Source organism: Rattus norvegicus, chromosome 4 (genome assembly GCF_021556685.1).
Source record: "Rattus norvegicus strain SHRSP/BbbUtx chromosome 4, alternate assembly SHRSP_T2T, whole genome shotgun sequence".
In the NCBI taxonomy this organism is placed as follows: domain Eukaryota; kingdom Metazoa; phylum Chordata; class Mammalia; order Rodentia; family Muridae; genus Rattus; species Rattus norvegicus.
The window spans coordinates 120,560,536-120,583,266 of NC_141537.1; the positions used below are offsets into that span (position 1 = coordinate 120,560,536).

Sequence of the window (22,731 nt, forward strand, 5' to 3'; positions counted from 1 at the left end):
GGCCATTTTTTGATCAGGTGCTTAGTTTACTTATTTTCTTAAGAAGTCTGTGCATTCTGGATATTAATCTTTTCGAGTAGATTTGCAAATATTTTCTATAGTTTTTGGGTTGCCTTTTTCTTGACAATCTTATTTTCTGTGATAAGAATGAATATGAATAAAGGTGTACTTTCCTATCTGTACCTCAGTGCGTTGTCTCAGACATACTATTTGAAGAGCACTGGTCCAGAATGGTGGTCCTCAGTCGTTTTTGTTCCTCAGGAGATGGAAAGTACTTCTGTCCCCTTGCAGAGAGAAGACGAGAGCGCATCAAACACGCTGAAGTAAAGGTGTTCCCTAAGCAGGGTTCCTCAAAGGATGAATTCCAATAACACTGACCTCTTCCCTTCAAGTCTTCCAGAATCTAGAGAGGATGCCTCAGCCTCCGGCTCTGCAGTGGTTTAGTGACCCCTTGTTTCTTGCGCATTAATCATGTGAACCGTCATGAAGATGGCTTCTCCCTCAGGCATGGCAGGTGTAGCTGAGGTGCTCAGTAAGACGAAGGCTCTTATAGTAATAGAGTACTACACTCTCTCACTTGTTCTCACAACACACCTCAGAGGTAAGGAGGACAGTTACTACTGTGCAGCTGAGAACACAGTAACTACAATGGTTAAGTAACTCCCAAAGCTAAAAGAGCTTGACCCCGGTCTACTAGCTGTCATTGCAGGATCCTTCCAGAAAATCCTTTCTTGTATTAATGCCTCTTTCTGTCTCTCCCACTCCCCCACTGCCACCCCACCCCCCATCCCCCAGAGCTGAGAACTAACCAGTACTCTACCACTAAGCTAAATCCCCAACCTTTTCTGTGTTTTTATTTTTTTTTATTTCATTTATTTATTATATATGAGTTCATTGTAGTTGTCTTCAGACACACCAGAAGAGGGCATCAGATCTCATTACAGATGGTTGTGAGCCACCATGTGGTTGCTGGGATTTGAACTCAGGACCTTGGGAAGAACAGTCGGTGCTCTTAACCACTGAGCCATCTCTCCAGCCCGTGTTTTTATTTTTTAAAACAACATCTCCCAGGTTGGCCTGGAACTCAGAGATCTGCCTGCCTCTACCTCTTGAGTGCTGAGATTAAAGGTGTGGCCACTGAACCTGGGCCTAGCATCTTTTTTTCATAATAGTAATTCTCACTTTTTTTCTGTCAGTAATGGGAATGGGGTAAGAGGTTCTGTATACCCTACAGTAGACGTTTTTTTAAAGATAGATTTATTTATTTATTTATTTATTTATTTATTTATTTGTTTAATGTATGTGAGTACACTGTGGCTGTCTTCAGAAGAGGGCATTGGATCCCATTACAGATGGTTGTGAGCCACCATGTGGTTGCTGGGAATTGAACTCAGGACCTTTGGGAGAGTAGTCAGTGCTCTTAACCACTGAGCCATCTCTCCAGCCCTCTTTGTGAGCTTTTTAAGCCAGGGATACTTGTTTAGTATTTTAGGGTTACTCATTGTCTAAGTCTCTTTGGGTTGTTGTAACAAAATTCCATAAACTGGGTAGCTTGTAAGCAAGACAGTTTTTTATTTCTCAGTGCTGGAGGTTAGAGATGTGCAGTCAGAGTGCCATCATGGTGGAGTTGTGGCCAGAGCTCTCTTCTGGGCTGTGGACTGCCTGCTTTGCCATGTTTCCTCATAGGGAGGAATGGGCAGGACAGCTTTCTGGCATCCCTTTCTAAGGACACTCATCTCATTTCGGAGGGCCTTTCCCTTGAGAATCATCTCCTGAAGGCCTCACTTCTCTATACCCCCGTCCTGGTGACTGGAACCCAGCATACAGACTTTGAAGGAACACTTTGAAACCACAGCACTGAGATGGAAAGAATTGGAGAGAAACTTTTAAGTTCTAAATCTGTTTAGTGAGTATTAGGAGACTGTTACCATTGACTTCATCAAGGACCTTCCAGGACTGGTGGTCTTACTATCTTGAAGTTACCTACTTATTCCTATAAGAGCTTAGTTTATGCAGAGAACTGAGGGGTTTAAAAAGAATAGGAAAAGTTGCTGGTTTATTCATTCTAACAAAGTAAAAATTTTAAAATTCCTCTCCCGAAGTCGCGTGCATTAGGTACTTCTGAGCCACACTAGCTCTCCTGGTACCACCCTGGTCACCATGTCTTGTTGTGCTGCCTGGGTAGTAGTGAGATTTTTGGGGCTGGATAATCCTTCATTGAGGGTGTATTTTGGGCTTTTCTAGTGGAGAGTGAACCAGGGTTTTATGAGTTGTAGGCAACACTCTATCATGCTGCTCTATTCTACTAAATGACAGAAATACACATACCTGTCCTAATGTGACAGATAGGAGTCCTTTTGAATTAGGTCTCCACTCTGCCAAAGGGCAAGTCTCAGAGCTAAAACAAAGTTGAAATAATAAAAACTTGGGAGTTTTGGGCCAGCATTGTGGTTCAGCAGATAAAGATGTTCTCTGTTAACCCTGACTACCTGAGTTCAAGCTCCAGACGCACATGGTGGAAGGAAAGGACCAACTCATACAAGTTGTCCTCTGCCCTCTACATACAGCAAGGTGGTTAACCTGCCCACACACACAGAAAAAAAAAATGTAATTTAAAACTTTGTTTTCAAAACCTTGGGATTTCGTGTGAGGTCAGATATGGCTGAATCAGCTTCAGCTGCCGTCTTCCTCCTCAGGTTGAATTAACATTGGCAGGCAGACAGTGGGTGGCAGTGCCACCTGGAGGGTGACTATGGCTTCTGGAAAGTGGGAGGTTATCACTGCTGGTGTCCCTGTGCTGCTGAGAGGGCCAAGCACAACACTGACGCCAGATCATCCACAGGAATTCCAGGGATCTCAGATATCGGCGAGAGCGGTCAGCGGCTGTGCCAGTTGCTTGATGCCCGCGCGCGAGGTACTTCAGAGCTGTCCCTGGGACTGATGGTGTGAAGGAGCTCCTGTGACTAGGAGGTGTAGCTGGTGACTTGTTCCTATGTGGACAGGGAAGGGATAGGACTGGGTCTTGGCTGTGTAGGGAAGGTGGCTGGTCTCTGACTCTTGCTGACTCATCCTTTTCTGTTTGGCTAATCTGGCCAGGGCTGGAAATCTTGCTTCTATCACAAGTTTTTAAACTTGTTTAGTTTTCCCCAGGTGTAACCCAACCCCATTCCTCAGGCCTTTGTCCCCTTCTCTTTGACATTCTGGAAACTCTGATGTGGGGTGGAGTAGGGACGGGTTGGTGGGGGCTCTCCTGGAAGAGATGATTCCGTTAGGCCATTTGACTGTGGCTTGGCCAGAGTGTAAGTTGCTCAGCAGTGATTGGGAAAGCTTGATTTCCAATACTCTGTCTCCCCCGCTCTGCTGCAAGAGAGGGAGTGCCTCTGTGTTTTCCTCTCCACCTTTGTCTAGCACAATGGAGACTGAGGTCACAAACATGGACACAGAGGTAGGCAGCTCTTTGTTTGAATCCTAGGTCATCCCTGTGATGTTGGCTGACTCCTAAGATCTACTTTTCTCTTAAAACTCAAAACCTGGATGGTTTTTGTAAGATTAGCTGAAAGAATTTATCTAGAATACTTAGCATAGGCCTGGCATGTTCTTGGTTAGCTAGTCTCTGAATAGGTAATTCTTAATATTTGGTTGAATAGAGTTTGTTTTCATGAGGGAATACTTGTTTTGCTGTGTATTTACATAACCTGGAAGAGCTGGAGTTTGATACACATCCATAAGCCTCTGTGTGAGAAAGGGAGAGGCTTGATGATCTGACCTCTCTTCTCGGAGCTATCTGTGTCAAGGTTGCCAGCATGGCAGCATGCTTCCCTTCATGTAGGCAACATCCCAACTCCTTTAAAAAGATATTTATCTATTTTGTGTGTATGAGTGTATCTGCCTGTATTTAAGTATGCTGTGTGCAGCCCAATGCCCACAGAGGCCAGACAGGGCACTGGATCCCTTGGGATTGGAGTTATATAAGCTGCCATGGTCGGCTGGGAACTGAACCCGTCTTGAGTGTAGGAATGCTCTGACGCTGGGCCATCTCTCCAGCCTCAACCTTTTCTTTTGAGTCAGCATCTTAGGTACTTTAGGCTTCCTTCTAAGCCCATGTGTGGTTGCGGATGAACGCAGTTCTGCCTTTGTGTTACAGGTATGTGCCATCATGGGCGGTTTCTATAGTCCTGGGGATTATAGTGTATATCCTAGGAAGTCCTCTACCAACTGAACTAGAGTCCCAGCCCAACTTAGTTTCATTTTCTTTTCGACAAGTTTATTATGCAGCTGAGGTGATGGGGATTTGATCCTCCTGCCTCCACATTCCAAGTGCCTGGATTACAAACATGGGTCACATGCTATATGTGTGTGCATGTGCACATGTGCAGATGTGTTGGTGTATGGACATGTGTGGAATTACTAGTTCAACCTCGGGTGTCATCCTTCCGACACCACCTGTTTGTTTAGAGTTGGAGTCTGTAATTGGTCTGGAGCTTACCAAGTAGGCTAGGCTGGCTGGCCAGCAAGCCCTGGGATCTGCTTGTCTCCACTCCACTGGGATTATAAACCTTTTTCACCATGCCCTGCTTTTTAAAATGTGGGTTCTGTGGATCAAACTCAGGTCCTTATGGTTGCTAACTAATGTGTCTGCAGCCCTTCAGGCTTCTTTTTGAGATCTTGTCTCACTAAGTTGCCTAGGGTGGCTTTGAGCTCACTGGATAATCCAGGTAGGTCTTGATCTTGGGCTCTGCCTCCTTCAGCTTGCTTAGTAGCTGAGATGACCACCTTGCCCCAGGATTGAGCTCTTGCCAGTGCCTGTACCTCAGTGTCCCTTGTATTGAGATACCTTTCTCTTCCCCATTCAACCATTGAAATCATGGTTATCTGTCATTCTGGCTGGCAGTAGTGACTTGTGGGGCCCATAATCTTTGAGGGTTTCTGTTTTCTGTTTTATCTATTTAATTTGTATCCACTTTAAAGTATTAGATAATCACTTCTTTAGGGTCAGAGTGTTGGCTGTAAGTTAATTTGTATCCAAATCAAGGCTTTCCTGATTTAACCATGTAACATTTGGCACTAGAGAAAGAAATTAGCTGAATGAAAATTAGGATAGATCTAACCTGGGGGCAGCCAGGCAGGACTAGGTTTGAAAATATAGCCTCTCCTGTAACCCTGTTCCAATAACAGCAGATCTATGCTAGGGAGCTTTACCCATCTTATTCCAGTGATTAGAACAGGGCGAATGTGGTTTTAGTAATGTTGAGGAATAACAAATGCAAGCAAAATGGAACATCTTCCAGAGAGTCATAGAAATCCTTCATGGATGGGTTCATCTCAAGGGCAGAGATGGAAGTTTCTTAACTTACAAAGGACTCTAAAGTTCTGGAGCTTCATTACAAAGTTGAAGACTAGGCCAGGCATCAAAACTCAAACATTGCTGAAAGCACCTTTAAGAAAAGGATATGTTTCTTTTTTTTTTTTTTTTTTTTTTGGTTCTTTTTTTTTTTTCGGAGCTGGGGACTGAACCCAGGGCCTTGCGCTTCCTAGGTAAGCGCTCTACCACTGAGCTAAATCCCCAGCCCCCAAGGATATGTTTCTATTCATTTCCTGTTGAGTATTGGCCTGCAGTAAATTATAAGCTGTGTGCTCAAGTCTGCATTTGTGGTAGTGGTCGTGGGGGCAGGAAGTAGCCATTAGAAATGTGTAGGTGTAATTGGGGAGGGAGGGGAACCTCAGAGTGGGGATTAGTTGTGGAGATGGAAGGTACTACAGCTGAGTATTAGCATGACATTAGAGAGGTGGCATCTGAACTCAGCGATTGCAGCCCCCAGAGCATGGGCACACATTGCTCTTTGTTTCTGTGGGGTTGGAAAGAGAGGTCAACAGCGGACCTGGGCCAGTGGCTTGCCTGGTGAGCCTCATCTCTATGGGGCTCTCTGACCAGTTGTGGCAATTCACTTGTAAAACATATTTTTCCCCTTTTTTGGTAACAGATTTTTCTCAAGAGGTGGATGAAGTGTTTCTGCTTTGAAGCTTTGAAAGCATAGCTCAGAGCATTTGTAAATGCATTATTTAAGTGACTGGCTGTGTTCTTCCTTAGAAATTACAGGGTGATTTCTGACATGATGAGATGCTTTCAGAGTCTACGTTCAAGTCTTAGGGTTGGTTCATAAACTATGAACAGACAACTGTACGAACTCGGCCGGGAACTGGGTGGTTGGCTCATTCAAGTAGTTTAGGGTACATTCTCCTCCCATCTGATTTTGTGGATGATCCTGAAGGCTTGTAATTCAGTTATTTTAAAGTTCTAAGATTTCGTTTGAGGTGATTTAGGTGGGGCTGACTGGATTGAAGGGACAGACCTATCTATGTAAGCTACGATTAAAGCAACATTCCTGAATTGAATTATTAGCTGTGGCCTGCCTTGTGTTTGGGCTATGGATGCTGGAAAGTATTCTTAGTGGAATGAAAGATTTCTCGTATTTATTTATCTCACTTTTTTCTGGATCCTTCCCAGAAACTTAGAAAAATTAGTGTTAATCATTAGGTGATGTGAGAGGGAAGAGAAAGAAGAGCTAGAGCTTGGGTTTCTGGCTTATGTGGCCGGGTGGATAATGGTATTAATAAAAGTAAAAATGGGGGTGAGGGGCTGGAGAGATGGCTCAGGGGTTAAGAGCACTGACTGCTTTTCCAGAGGTCCTGAGTTCAATTCCCAGCAATTACATGGTGGCTCACAACCATCTGTAATGGGATCTGATGCCCTCTTCTGGTGTGTCTGAAGACAGCTACAGTGTACTCACATATGTGAAATAAATAAATCTTTTAAAAAAAAGTAAAAATGGGCTGGAGAGATGGTTAAGGACAATTGTTGTTGCAGAGGACAGGGTTCAGTGCCTAGCCCTGACCTGCACAGACCCTGCCTCCCCATATGTATAATCTTCTTGTGATCCCCATAGGAAGATGGTAGGTGCTCAGTCACAGTGGGGTTTGTTCTTATTGTTATTGTACAAATAACAAAACTACTTCTTAAAAGTAAAACTAGGGGGTTGGGGATTTAGCTCAGTGGTAGAGCGCTTGCCTAGGAAGCGCAAGGCCCTGGGTTCGGTCCCCAGCTCCGAAAAAAAGAACCAAAAAAAAAAAAAAAAAAAAGTAAAACTAGTGTCCAAAAGAAAGGCAGCGACATGCCTTGTTTTGTTTTACTTTGCTTGGAGACACCTGCCTCAGTTTCCTAAATTCTGGGATTACAAATGCGAACCACTATACCTGGTTCGTTTGGGACCTTCTACCAGTAAAGCCAACAGAACTCCAGTGTGGATGTAGTTCGGGATGCTGCCAGAGGGGTGGCCTGTTAGAGAAGGACTTGGGTGCTGTGGTCAAACAATCACAGGATAGGATGGGTGGAAGGTGGATGGAGCCTTACAGGGAGGCTGCCTGCAGGATGAGTGCAGGCTGAGACAGACTCTAGGTTCAGTAGGACAGATGGAAGAAGACGAGTACCACTAGTACTCAACCTCCATTCCTCTCTGGCTTATAGGCCCCTGCTCTAGCTCCCTTGTTGTCTGTCCATCCCTCTGAGTTTTTCTAGCCCAGGCTAGCTCCAAACTCTCAGTGCTTTTACATCAGTGAAGTACTAGGATTGTATGTCTGTCTACAGCACCACATCCAGATTAACCAGATTAGTCTGCTTCTTAGTCATACTGATTCATCCTTGGCTCTCCTTTTTTGATGTTTGTTTGTTTGTTTGTTTGTTTGTTTGTTTAAGACAAGGTATCGGGGTTGGGGATTTAGCTCAGTGGTAGAGTGCTTGCCTAGCAAGCACAAGGCCCTGGGTTCAGTCCCCAGCTCTGAAAAAAAAGAAAAAAAAAAAAAAAGACAAGGTATCAATTGTGTAGTACTGGCTAGCCCAGAACCTCTCTGTAGACCAGGCTAGCCTCAAACTCACAGAGATCTTCCTGCCTCTGCATCCTGAGTGCTAGGTTTGCAGCATCTGGTCCAGCTCTTTTTTTTCTGTTTCCTTTTTGGAGCATATTATATAGTTTCCTCTTCAGTCACAGGCCTGACTGGGCGTTTTTCCTGGGACACTTTCTCCTTTTCTTCCCCCGGCAGGTTCCTGTCACTTCTGTCTCACCTCAGAATGACCTCCCTGAACCACACACCAGCAGCTAAGGTTTATTTTTGCCTCTATATCAGCTAATGGTTTTGCTTTTTATTTATCTCCTCCTGCTAGAATTATAGCTGCCTAAAGCAGGAATCTGGTTTGTTTATTGCTGTGTCTCTGATGCCTGTTGTAGTGCCTGCCTGGTACATCTGCAAGCTCAGTGAGAAAGAGCGGTGAGTGGGAAACCATGTGAAGGAAGCAGCAGAGTGAGCAGAGAGAGGAGTCAAGAGGGTGAGGTAATAAAAGTGAATGCCAAGTACAAGTGAAAGAGAAAGGCTGGGTGAGATCTGGAGCAGCAGGATGGCTTGTATTCATAGGATGTGGACATGGAGTGTTCGTCACAGCTGCTGAAGGGGACGTGTGGGGAGAGTCCAGGTGATAAGGACATAATGATCAAATGGGAGGATAGCAGATGCCGGGTCACAGTGGGATTTATTACTGACACTGGGTAACAGTATTAATAACAATAGATTGCTTTTGGGATAGGAAGGAATTTGAACATATTAACCAGAAAGGAAGAAATGAAGGGAGGAAACAGAAAAGGAAGGAAGACAGGGAAGAAGGAAAAGGAAACATTCAGCTTTATAAACAAGGTGACATGCATGTATTTATAACCTCTCTAGGGCTCCTTTGTAATCTGTGTGGAGTTAACATGTGCTAACATTTTGATTGAGCTGTTTTCTTTTTTTTAAAAAAGATTTATTTATTTTATGCATGAGTACAGTATTTCTGCCTTCTGACACACCAGCAGAGGGCATCAGATCCCATTACAGATGGTTGTGAGCCACCATGTGGTTGTGGGAATTGAACTCAGGACCTCTGGAAGAGCAGTCAGTGCTCTTAACCACTGAGCCATCCCTCCAGTCCCCTTTTATTTTTCATCTTTAAAGATACATTTTGTAGGGGCTGGGGATTTAGCTCAGTGGTAGAGCGCTTGCCTAGGAAGCGCAAGGCCCTGGGTTCGGTCCCCAGCTCCGAAAAAAAGAACCACAAAAAAAAAAAAAAAAAAAAAAGATACATTTTGTAGGTGGAAAGTGCTTTTTACCCGAGCCTGTCCGCAACAGCCATGCCCATGCTACCCTGACTCCACATTCGCGTGCATGTAGTGCTGCTTCCCTGAGGGCGGAGTTACTGTCTGATGGACAGTTGTTTTTAAGTGCAGTGTTACTAGAATGCTACTGCTCTGTCTTGGAGTTTTGCTTGATGTAGGACGCTTTGCCCTTGGTCAGGAAGCTAGTGGTATTTTCTGGTTTTGTTCCTTTGAGACTGTTACTTTTTAATTATGTGTGTGTGTCCATGTGTGTCCACACTCTCTTCATTAGGGTCAAGTTTTCCTGCTCCTTTGGTGTTTATCACCTTCTGGCATTTTAGTACGTGGATAGGCTTTTTGTGAAGTATGCTGTATTCCTGTCTTTAGAGTATGTGCCACAGAGGCATGTTACTTCCTGATGTTGTCTGTGTGCCTTTCTGAATTAGCAGTACTCCTCAGCCTCACTGCTTCTAGTCTGCTATGGACTTAGGCTGGATGACTAAGCTTGTTAGAATTGTGTGCTAGAAAAGAGACTAGGATGGATGGTTTAAGCGTCTGGCTTGTGAGCACAGAAAGTGCACGGGTGTGGGACGCTGAGTGTCAGTGCCTGCAGCCTCACCCTGCTGATTCTAGTTTCCTTTGCCTTTCTACCCTTCCCTTCCTCTTGCTGCCTGCCCTTACGTCATACATTTGATGTAAGGCAGTGTCTAGGCACTGTTACAGTGTTGTTTCAGTTATTTCTCTCCTCCTTTTCCCTTACTTGAGCAGTGGGACTTGAACCAAGGCTTGTACACTTAAATGTGAAGTCTACCATCAAGCACTATCCCCAGCCACTACTCCGTTCAGTCTGTTTAGTAGCAGCCTTCACCTAGTGTTCTGTGCTTGCTTGTTTCATCAGGGAGATTCAACTGGTGTTTGGTGTTTTGGGTTGGAAGACTTGAAACAACAAAGTGAATGAATTTCAGATGGGGTCTTTGATTGAGCTGAGCCCAGTGGTACACACCTTGGCTGGCCAAGGCAGAAGGATCGTGAGTTTGAGGCTAACTCAAGTCACATAGAGGCTTTGTCTCAAAACAAACAGAAGCTTTCATTGATACAGAAGAAAACAAGCAAGAAATCTTAAGCTTCTCTAGTAAGCTGGGAGGTGGTGGTGCATGCTGTTAGTTCCCCACTTGGGTGGCAGAGCAAGTCCCAGGACAGCCACGGCCACACTGAGAAATTCTGTCGAAAGAAAAAGTTTCTTCTGGTGTCGTAATTATTATTAATCCTTAATAATAACTGAATGAGTGAGAGTAAATATATAACTAGGCAAAGAGAAGAACAGTTAATCACGTGCCTTCAGATTCCTATTCACTATGTCCCAGGTCAGCAGCGTCATCTGAGCCCTTTGTTTACTGTATTGCAATTTACTTAACTGATCCCCTATTCTTAGAGTTTTAGAGTACTTTATAGTTACTGTAAAACAGCTATAGGACTTACTTTAATTTTTTTATTATTATTTCTTAAGATAGTGTCTTGGGTGTGTAACCACAAGCAGGTCTTACACTCACTGTTTTGTCCTAGTTTCCAGAGCACTGAAATTAATTATATAGGTATGTGCCTCCACCCCTGGCAGGAGTTCTTTTCAGTTTTATCATTCATTTATTGTTTGCGCACGTGTACTTGTGTGTATGTAGTACAGTACATGCAGAGTGCAAAAGAGAACTCGATCCTCTGCTACCTTTCTGTGGGTCATTGGGATTGAACTCTGGTCTTGGAAGCAGGGGTCTGGATGACTGGGCTAGGAGGTTTGTTTGTTTGTTTGTTTGTTTGTTTGAAGGCTTTGGACATTTGTGTTCTTACTTCCTTAGACTAACTTTCTGAATGTTAAATGCTGGTTCCAAAGATGGGCATGTTTTGGTTTTCAATCCAAACTACAAGCCTTTCTCCAGGAAGGCTAAGCTGTCTTGTCTGTCCTGTTTAGGAGATGGATAGATTTCCTATCTTTCCCCTCCATGCTTGTTTTCTTTTCATTTGTTTCTTGTATTGAAGTTTTTATTTTCCTTTGTTCACATTCTTGTTAGGATGCTCATTTCCTACCGATTGATAGAAATTGTTTCCATGTTTAAAGTGTTAGTCCTTGCTGTTGGGTGGTAGTGATAGTACCAGCCTTGGCTATGTAACCACTCAGAAAGCAGAGGCAGGTGAATCTCTGTGAGTTCAAGGCCAGCCTGTTAGTTTCTGGGCAGCCAGGGGTATACAGAGAAACCCTATCTCAAAAACAAAAACCAAAAAACCAAAAAACAAAAAAAACCCCAAAAGAAACAAAAAGGGACTGATCCTAGGTGGTGTGCCTGGCAGGTTGTTGTTGTTTTTTCTATTTATTTACATTTGCTAATGGTGTGTTTTTGTGGATAACTGAAAGGCCTCAGGAAAGGCAGGGCCTAGTTTACAGAGAGGCTATCTGAGAACACTAGAAGCCATTCCGAGTTTTTCTGATGGAGTTGTGTGGTTGAGCAGCAGTGTCCTTGGAAGAGTTGGGAACCTGAGGAGCCGCCTGGCGGAAGAGCATTTAGAAGGCTGTCGCTGTGGGCTGAGTGGCTGAGTGGCTGAGTGGCTGAGTGGCTGAGTGGTAACAGGAACAGAGAGGTATGTCCATTAGTGTTCTGAGTCATATCGCGACTTGACTGGATTTAGAGAGTGAGGATGGTGTGGAAGGGGAGCCATGCCAGTCACTAGTTAATTTAGATGACACGAGCTGCCATGTAGGAGAGGGAAAGAACAAGGCTTTGCAGTCATGGTCAGGTGGCAGTATATCTGGGGTTGTCTGCTCACTTATTCCCCGATACATGCCACCCAGAGCCCCGAAGTCTACAGTCACAGGGCTTTTTGCTGCTATTTTCAATGGTGTTTCTGATTTTTGTTGTTGTTTTTAGCACATGGTCTCAATACATTGTCCACAACAGTCTTGAACTCACAGCTCTCCTGAGTGCTGGGGTTGAAGCCAGCACAGTCAGCTTTACTTACCTCTACTTTATTGTTTCTCACGTTGACAGAGTTGAACTTTTGCTGTGGTCCCCCCCCATTACAATTGATACTTGTTACAGTTGTCTTTTCTCTTATGGCCCACTCTACTGCAGACCTGAATTCAGAGCGTTCCAGCATGGCAGAATGCTACGTTCTCAGCACTGTGCTTCATCTTCAGCACAACACAGCGGGCATAGGACATACTTTGTTGTTGTTTTTAATCCCCTAGAGAATGCCCTGCAGTGAGAGGGTGAAGGGTACACACACACTCTTTTTTTCCCTTTTCTCTTGGGTGCAGGGTTTCACTCTGCAGCCCTGAGTGGCCTGAAATTCACTTTCAAATTTAGAAATCAACCCATTTCTGCCTCCCAGATGCTGGTTTAAAGATATGCACCATCAAGCCTGATAACTTTTTTACTTTATTGAAGTGAACTTAGGCTTTGAATAAATCAGTGTTAGTAAAGAAAATTTAGGGAAGTTAAAAGTCATGGATTGATTTCTTTGAAGCTTCCATGAGATATAGTTTGAAAACATAAATTAGTTAAGATTCAGAAAAGCAGTGAGCTAAGCATGAAGTCTAAGTTGAATAGAATTTTAAGTTTAGCAGGAAGCCAGTTGTGGTGACTTACACCAGCACTGGAAGGCAGAGGCAGGTGGATCTCTGCGTTTGAGGTCAGTCTGATCTACAGAACAAGTGTCAGGATAGCCAGGGAGACAGAGAAACCCTGTCTGGAAAAACCAAATAAGTAAACAAGTTTGGCAGGAGATTCCCCAGAAGGACCGAGTTAGAGCAGTGGGGGGAATCAGCAGCTGGAAGTTGTTACAGACATGTGACCCTAGATGCTAAGTGGTTGGACTACACACAGGATGAGTCCTCAGGATCGAGCAACCATGGAGTCGGCCTTTCCAAATTTGTTTCTGAATGATGCAAACATAGCCATTAATAGTGTGGGCCTCGAGCAGGAGCACTCTGTCCAGACTGTTTCTTCTAGAAGTTTGGGTAGGGAAGAGGAGATTTCATAAGCTTAGATTGGGAGATACTTGAACTTACGTACTGGCTGGTTTTGTGTGTCAACTTGACAGAAGCTGGAGTTATCACAGAGAAAAGAGCCTCCTTTGAGGAGATGCCTCCATGAGACCCAGCTGTAAGGCATTTTCTCAATTAATGATCAAGGGTAGGAGGGCCCATTGTGGGTGGTGCCATTCCTGGGCTGGTAGTCCAGGGTTCTATAAGAAGGCAAGCTGAGCAAGCCAGGGGAAGCAAGCCGGTAAGCAGCACCCCTCCATGGTTTCTGCATCAGCTCCTGCCTCCGAGTTCCTTCCCTGTGTAAGTTTCTGTCCTGACTTCCTTTAGTGATGAACAGCAGTGTAAGCTGAATGAACCCTTTCCTCCACAACTTGCTTCTTGGTCCTGATGTTTTGTGGGTCAGTGGGAGGGTGCCAGGAGAGAGGGAAAAGGAGTTGGTACATGCAAATGAAGATGAGGGCAGTTTCTGTTGGAGTAAGGTTTCTGTGGACAAAGGGAAGAGATGATCATTTTTATTTTTCATTACTCCCTCTGGCTGCTTTTGGACTATGGAGCCAAGCTTGGCTTTACATTTCTGATCTTTCTGTTTCTGCCCCCGCCCCCAGCCTCTGGGATAACAGGCAAGGTCTGGCTTTTCCTCTCTCCCTCCTTTCTCTTTCCTTCCTTCCTTCCCTCTCCCCCCTCCCCCTGTTCTCCTTCCCCCTTCCTTTGCATATGTGTTCTTGTGGGCACACATGTATGTGTGCATGCTCAGGGTACACATAGAAGCCATTCACTCAGCATTGCCTGGTGGTCCTTGGAAGCCATCCCCTCATCCCCTTGCTCTTTTTTGAAGCACAGGATAGTTTTATTAAGAGTTTAAAACCACACTGTAGGCAAATTGTAAACTCTCAGCTCAGAGGAAGAGAATGGAGCAGAAAGGGGGAAGACCAACATCATCTAAGCTGGCTTGGAGGTCCGACACGTGGCCGACAAGCAGCTCCATGGTGGGAGAGAAGTTTCAGAGAAGGGTAAGGTGGTCACAAACACAGGGATAGCCCAAAGTGCTGACGAAAGCATGTCTGGAAAGTGAAGGGAAGAAAGCAAAGGAGTAATTCAGAAAAGCAAGCAGGGCTCCACCTCTGTGCTCTGGAAACCTCTGCGAGTCACAGTTTTTCCTTTTCCTTCCTTCCTTCCTTCCTTTTCTTTCTTTTTCTTTTTTTTTTTTTTTTTTGGAGACAGGGTCTCAATGTGTCACCCTGGCTGGCCTAGAGTTTGCTGTGTAGACCAAGCTGGCCTCAAATGAACAGAGGTCTCCCTGCCTTTTTGCCCTGAGTGCTAGGATTAAAGGCACATGCCACCCTGCCCAGCCTTTTATTTTGTGTTTTGAAAAGAGGCTCTACTTTGGTCTCGGAGCTTTCTGATGAGGCTAGGCTAGCCCACAAGACTCAGGAATCTGCCTGTTTCCACCTGTACTGCTGGGATTACAAGTACGCCACTGTGCCTGACTTGTAAAAGGCTTTGAGGATCAAACCCAGATCTTCTTACAAACTCTTTTCTAACTCTCCAGTCCCCTTCTTTTCTTTTTTGAAACATACTGATCTCAAAAACAAAACAAAACAAAACAACCACAACCACAACAACAGCAACAAAAACAGAAAGAAAGAAAAAAATCCTTCTGCCTCAAATGCTGTTATGCTGAGATTATAGGCATTGTCTTAGTCAAAGTTCTAGCTCTGTGAAGAGACATCATGAACATGATAGCTCTTATAAAGGAAAATATTTAATTAGAGCTGGCTTACAGTTCAGAGGTTTAGTCCATTGTCAGCATAGTGGGAAGGAAGCATTGTGGCACACAGATAGACATGGTGCTGGAGAAGGAGCTGAGAGTTCTACAGCCGGATCCTTGGGCAGCAGAAGAGACATTGGGCCTATCTTGAGCATTTGAAACCCCAAAGCCCATGAAGTAACATTCTTCCTCCACCAAGGCCATATCTCCTAACAATACTACTTCCTAGTGACCAAACATTCAAATCTATGAGTCTATGGGGTGCATTCTTATCCAAACCCCCAAGTCTAGCTTTCTGGTAACCTTTTTATTTTTTACTATGCGTGTGTTTGGGTGTACATGTCACAGTGTACATGTGGGTTCAGAGGTCAGCTGTCAGGAGCCAGTTAACTATCTCCTTGGGTGCTGGGATTGAACAGAGTTGTTAGGCTTGGCTGCAGGTGTCTTTGCCCTTTGAGCTGTCCTGCTTGGTTACCTTTGAAAATTTTAAATCTGTTCTTTCAAATACAAGTTCAATTACAGACCTGGTTTGGGTCCTTCTACTTGTAATCCAAGGAGTGGGTTGGTTGGTTGAGCGACTGGGACAAAGTAGAAGGGTCAGTGTGTAGAGAACTGAGTGGGTGTGAATCGGGCTGAGGTGAAAATATGGGCGAATGAAAGGTTTAGGCTTGGTAGGATTTGCACCGACAAGGCTTAGGGTGTGGCATGATGTATGTTATGGGAAGGACCAACGATCACTGTTGAATCCACTCAGAACGGTGCTCCATTGTGGTGAGGTGGCAGTGAGGTTGCCAAAGGTATCAGTGACTGTTGGGAGATAAGTAAGAGAGTAGAGGGCAGAGAAACCGGGCGCCAGGAATTCTGAGGAGCAGGAATTTCTATGTGAGGTGGGGGGCGGGGGTGGGGGAATGACTGAATTAACAAGGAGAGCATGGAAAATTCACTCCTGTCTTGATGTGTGACATCAGTTAACTTCCTGTTCTAAGGTGCTAAAGCTTGTCAGAGGTGACTTCCTGTCTTGGGTTGTTGAGGGCGTGAGGTGACTTCTGTCCTGGGTTGTTGAGGGTGTGAGGTGAACTCCTGCCCTGAGTTGTTGAGGGTGTGAGAGGTGACTCCTGTCCTGGGGTGTTGAGGGCTGTGAGGTGACCCCTTCTCTGAAATGCTGAGGGGTGTCTAAGAGTGTTTCCTATATAGACCCTGTGGACTGGGGCATGAGCAGACCTGAAGATACAGATGATTTATTTTTTGGCTTATTACAGACCTCACTTGCTTTTAGTATTCATTTGACAACTTCACATTTATTAGAAGCAGTTAATTTTATTTATTTTATACTTATATAATTTATGTTAACTATCAGGCTTTTCTTGTTATTGTTTTGTTTATGGAGTCAGGGTTTCTCTGTATAGCCCTGGCTGTCTTGGAACTCACTCTGTACACCAGGCTGGCTTTGAACTCACAGAGATCTGCCTGGCTCTGCCTCCTAAGTGCTAGGATTAAAGGCGTTCTCTACTCGTGCCCTGCTGGGTATTTTGGATGCACATTATATTTCCTCTTCTCTGAGCTCTGGCTAGCCTGCAACAGGCTACATAGGTCAGGCTGGTTTCCAATGGAAAGAGATCTTGCCTACTTCTGTCTCTTCAGGATTAGGAGTGAAGATGTGTGTCACCATGCTGGCTCGCTTGCTTGTTTATTTTTTTTGTTGGGTTTGGGTTTGAAAAGATTTTGGGGGCAGGAGAGATAACTGAGTAGGTAAAGTGTTTGCCACACAAGCATACGGACCTGGATTTGGGCACTCAAGACATGTTAAGAGCCGGGAGAACGGCCTGAATTCCCAGCACTCAGAGGAAGGAGGTAGAGAGAGGGAGGACTCATGGGCTTGTTGGCCAGCCAGGCTAGCCAAGGTGATGAGTTCCAGGTTCAAAGAGAAATTCACAATCGAATGCATGGGCACACCATCCCACCCACACCCTGAAGAGATTGCATAGTTTCTGTCAAAGCACTTTTAGCACTGGTTTTTTAATTTGCTACTCTGTGTGTGCGTGCGTGTGCGTGTGTGTGTGCGTGTGTACACACGCATTTTATTGTTAGAAGTTTCTGCTCACCTTTAACTTTCCAGGCCTACTGGTCAGGTCAGTAGTAGCTCTTAGATGTCTTGTCTCACTGAACTAGTTATCAGCTAGCTCTTAAAGGAGCCTTTTACCTCAGAAGGTTTGGACTAATAGAGCACTATGTCCCTGAATCTCTGCGCTGTGGTCTCTAGATAAAGGGGAAGGTTTAACATTGCAGCAAAAATGTTATCCTGCATGGTCTTTCCAGTTCATGAACTAAAATAGTTGGCATAGAAGTCTCCATCAAAGGCTGCCTCTTCTAATTCTCCTGTTATCATCACCCCTTGATATTTTGGGTGGGACCCCTGTGGACACAAATCCACTGGTGCATGAGTCTGAAAAGATGGCTCAGCGTTTACATATAGCAGCACATCCTCTCCTACACGTCATTTACTTACATATAACAGCACATCCTCTCCAGCGTTTACATATAACAGCACATCCTCTCCTACACGTCATTTTTTTGAGGCAAGTCCTGCTATGTAGGTCAGATTTGCCTTGAATTCATTCAAAATGTTCTTGCTTCACTCTCGCAAGTGCTGGATAGGTGTGTACCATTCTGCCTGTCCTGTCTGTCCATCCACTCTTCTGTGATAGAACAGAGCCTGCACATGTTCAGTACAGACACTTTTGTTTCCCAGTATTCTCTACCCATGCTGCCTGAATCTTGGGAGTGTAGAATGCTCGGATGTGGAGGGCCAGCTGTATTTCTCTGTCCTTGACTGCACATGCACAGGCCCAGGGTGCTGTAGGGCTGCCTGTTGACTTCTTTTGCCTATGATAGTTGTGTCAGATATTTTCCTCTCTCACACCCTGTTAGTGTTTATTTTACCAATTTACTTAATCTGTTTGCCTTCTAAGCTGTACTTACCTTTTATCCATGCTTTCACTAAGTAGGTGCCCGAAGTAAACACTGGATTAATGCAGTAAATCAGAACTCAAACAGCCAAAATCATATAATGGAGGAAACTATGTTAAAGGTTACAAAGCTGGGTTCAGATGGGGTAGAATGCATTTCTCCTCTTAAGGGTTTGGTACTTTCTAAAAGGCTCATGGTGAAGACAGCAGGCCTAAGTTGATTGTGTTCCCTAAAGCTAGAAGTAATGAACTTAAAGTTTTAGCTTCATCTCCCAGAGACTTTCAGCATCTCATTTCAGCTCTCTAACTTGTTTGGGATGATGGTCTGGAGTTTGTATTGAGTTGAAGAATGAAGGCCTAACCACAGAGAAGCATTGATTTATTTGTGGAATGGGTAGATTTTCTTTCCCTGACCTGTACCTTAAAGATGTGCTTTCTATCTTGTAAGATATCTGTGGAGCTGTGGTGCCGCCATGCTGGGGGCAGAGTGAGGGTTTTGGGCCATCTATGACTGCCAGGAACAGGAAACAGGAAGCACAATGTTCAGGGACTTGTGGGTGGTTTGGGGGAGCTTGGGATTAAAAGAAAGGACATTTGTAACCAGGTGCCAGAGGTTCAAACAGTTGGGTCATTTGTGGCCCATAGGGTTAACAGGAAGCAGTACATCATGCTGGAAGATTGACAAGGGGTTGAAAAAGAGAAATTCTTAGTAATTACTAGAAACCCTTCTTCCATTTAGAACAGAGAGAGGGTCTTAATAAGGGGGCTGCTCTGACCCCACAGACATTTGACAATACATAGAAATGTTTTTTGTTGTCATAAACTGGGGGTGGTGTGTGAGGTGGTAGAGTGTGGGTTGCTAATATTATGAAATGGGCAGGGGCCAGAAGTACTTCTAAACATCCTGTGGTGCCAAGGTCAGCCCCCATGGGGAAGTCTGTAGCTCGAAGGCAGCTATACTTGGCCCTGGGCCCTACCAGCCCTCCCTGGTGATTACTTAAGTTGCTGTGAACTGCTTCCATATGCAAAGCATACTTTAAATTTCATGGGTAATGGCAAAGTTGAGTTTATGACTCTTAAAAACTGAAGCTGGGCATGGCTGCCATGGTGTACCCGTGATCCCAGTGTTTGTGAAGATGGAGGCGGGCGATCATTGTTAGGGGCAGCTGAGCTGTTTGAGATCCTGTCTCAAAATAAGTTAAAAAAGGAGAGAGAGAAGAGAGAGGGAGAGGGAGAGGGAGAGAGAGAGACGCAAAGCTGGACCATGCATGACTCATGTAACCTTAGCTCTAACATTCAGGGTGGAGACATGAGACCTTGAGTTTAAGGGCCAGTGTGGCTACATAGCAAAATCCTATCTTAACCTTTCCACCCCTGGAAAGAAAAGAAAATCAAGGCAAAACCCCCATTAGCGATCCATCTCAAGCTGGCAGTCAGTGACATTCAGCACATCAGCAGTTCGTAGCTGCTACCACGACCCAGTTCCAGAAGCATGGTTGTTTTTAATATCATGCTACTAGATATGAAGCAGGATTTCTATTTACCCATTTAATTTTAGTTTTTGAATTAAGTGTTATGTAGCCCAGAAGGGGGTGTGAGACCCCTGAGAGTTAGAGGTAAAGTGTCTGTAGGATGTATGGCCAATTGCTGGATGAGGGTCCTCAGTTTGGTGGCATTTACTTTCTTTATGCGTTATATAGTTATTTTCATATAAGAACAATAAACTCAGAGTTTGAAAGAAATGGGAGGGTGAAAGAGGAAGGGGAAGAAGAGAGAGAGAGAGAGAGAGAGAGAGAGAGAGAGAGAGAGAGAAAGACACTGAGACTCTGAGATAGAGACAGAGACAGGCCAACCCAAGAGGGAAAAGTAGGGCAGTGTGGTTGCTTTTTTTCCTGCCTGGTATGTGCTCCCCTGAGAATCCCTGTTTCAGGTCCCATGGGAGCTCCCTGGTTGATTTTGTTTTTAAAGACTTTTCATTATCTATGCCTTTATCTTTACCCATGTAGATGAGATAATAGAAGCACAGTTACACACACTGCCTCCTCTCTTCAGTGTCTCCTGTGAAACTGAGCTTGTGTGTGATGAGGTGCTGGTACCCAGAATAGCTGAGGTATTTGGTTTTTGTGGTCTTCTCTGGGTCCTTGAGAGGTAAGCTATGCTGAGGTCAGTTGTCTACACAGAAAGTACCAAACCAGCGAACATGAAATTTCTTTGGAAGACAAGATTCTTTAGAAGAGAAGATTTCCCAGGAGTTAGGTTTTGTATTTGTTTGCTTCTTTATGATAGGGTCTTACTATGTAGTCCTTGCTGACCTGGAACTCACTATGTGTAGACCAGGCTGGCCTAGAACTCAAAGAGATCAACCTGTGTTGGGATTAAAGATGTATATGTTACCACACTCAGCAGTTAAGAAGACTTTTGATGGCATATGAGAAAGGAATGCTTCCTTTGTGGTTGGGGTCCTATTCATTTATTAGAGCTACAGTTACAGCAGAAGTTTTGGTTTTTCATAGCTCTGGAAGCTAGAAGTCTAAAGTCAAAATGCTGACAGGGCTGTGCTCTCAAAGGCTATAGAGGATTGGTCCTTGCCTTTCCCTCTTCTGAATTGACTCATGAGTTCTTTGGGTTGGGATTATGTCACTCTAGTCTCTGCTTCTAAGTTTTTTTTTTTTTCTTTCTTCTTTGTATCTTTTTCTGGGCATCCCTTTTCAGGATATTTATTAGATGTAAAGTCTGCTCACATGATCTCATCATGACCACCAGCCCAGGGATGGCACCACCCACAGTGGGCTGGGCCCTCCCACATCAATCATTAATCAAGAAAATGCTCCACAGATTTACCTCGAATGCTAGTCTTATCGAAGTATTTCTCTCTCTTTTTTTTTTTTTTTTTTGTCTTTTTTTTTTCCGGAGCTGAGGACCGAACCCAGGGCCTTGCGCTTGCTAGGTAAGCGCTCTACCACTGAGCTAAATCCTCAACCCTCGAGGTATTTCTCAATTGAGGTCTCTTTCTCCAGATGACTCCAGCTTGTGTCAGTTTGACATAGAACTAACCAGCGATCCTTAACTACACTTTCTTTTTTTTTTTTTCTTTTCTTTTTTTCGGAGCTGGGGACCGAACCCAGGGCCTTGTGCTTGCTAGGCAAGTGCTCTACCACTGAGCTAAATCCCCAACCCTTAACTACATTTTCAAAGATACTTGTTCTAATAGTTCCCATTTGTAAGTAGCTTGGGTTCGGACATTGGGCATGTCTCGTTGTAGTGATGAAGAAGGTGACATGCTGTAGACAGTGCTCTGAGTGAGCCCTGCTCATCTGGGCCTGCTGTGTTATTCTGACACCCTCCTGGAGGCTCTCAGCCTGCAGTGCCAGCTTCCCAGAAAGGATTGTAGGGGCCCACCACAGTGGAACTTTTCCAGACCCCACATTACTTATGTGACCTGTGCCCTGTCACTCCACTTCTGACTTCCTCTTGTGAACAAATCCTTTGCTCCCCTGTTTCTCTCCTTGCTTGTAAATGTGGAATCCATGTTCTTTCCATTACATTGCTTTCTTCTGGTGTTTTTCTCTTCCCCATTCATTAAGAACAGTAAATGATACAAGGATTATAATTACTCTTATAATTGTTAAGTAAATTCTTTGTTGTTTCCCAATCTGATCTAATTCCACCAATGATAGCCCTCACAGCATTTCTCTCACTACTTGTATAGGGCGTTTTTTTTCTTGCCAGCACCCAGTTCTCCAACTCTGGTTGCCAGTTGGATATTCAGTTCAATTTCATCTAGACTGTGTCTGTAGTGAGCGTCAGACCCAGGAGACTCCACCTACTCTATACCATTTGCAAGTCCCTGGCTTTTATTACTTCTTTTGCTACCTGACTGTAAGTTATGTGTTTCCATAAGTCATTCTTCATGTCTAGCAGTTTGGTAGAGTAGCTTCTAACATTCAGCAAAACACTTTATTTGAACTTCCTGGTTTTCAATAAAAGATACAAATGATCATCCAAAGAAAGGTACATGGGCAAGGAGAGAAAGGCCTGGGCCTTCTGTGCTCTCTCTGGACACAGTGATCTTAGCACAGGACTTCCTGACTTTTTCACCCAAGGAAATTTCTTTCTTAATTTTTTATTTTATGTATATGAATGTTTTGCCTCCTCATTTTTCTGTGTACTATGTATATCCTTGGAGACTAGAAGCGGGGGTCAGAGCACCAGGAGATGAAGTTACAGATGTTTGTAAACCATCATGTGGATCCTGGGAATCAAACCTGGGTCCCTCTGAAAGAACAGTCAGTGCTGTTAACTGCCGAGCCATCTCTCCAGCCCCGTTACCTAAAACATTTTTATGTGAAATCAGCATTCAAATGAAACATTTGCTGATAATAAATCCTCGAGAAATTTATATTAAAACATTTTTTGGTTTATATTTAAGATGAAAATGGATTTATGTAGCAGTGAGATATATGATCTTGTTTATTTTCCGTAAGAATTCTGTCTTGGCTGAGTATTTGATACTGCAGGGTGTAGAGCATCTTCAGAATTTTAAACAGATGATTGGTGCTTTGATTTACAATCGTCAGTGCATAACCAAGCACATACTACAAAATGGCAGAAATGCATATACATAGGATTTTGTATTCTTCTTTTTCTGTGTGCCACATGTGTATGGATGTCTGTGGAGACCGAAGAGGGCGCTGGGCCCCTCTGGAGTGGGAATTACACATGTCAGTATTTAGGGCTGTGTCAGAATTGCTGTCAATTTTGCCATAGTTGTAAACCAAAATTCATTTA

At 44.2% G+C, this 22,731-nt stretch overlaps 1 protein-coding gene and 1 long non-coding RNA gene across 24 annotated transcripts in view; both read left to right on the forward strand.

Moving 5' to 3' along the window:
* Positions 1-22,731, forward strand: part of Aak1 (AP2 associated kinase 1) — a 150,720-nt gene that overhangs the window by 9,345 nt on the left and 118,644 nt on the right.
* On the forward strand, positions 1,704-7,143 carry LOC148006315 (uncharacterized). The gene is made up of 2 exons (XR_015686776.1): positions 1,704-5,212; positions 7,101-7,143. It is a non-coding gene; the product is annotated as an uncharacterized LOC148006315 (long non-coding RNA).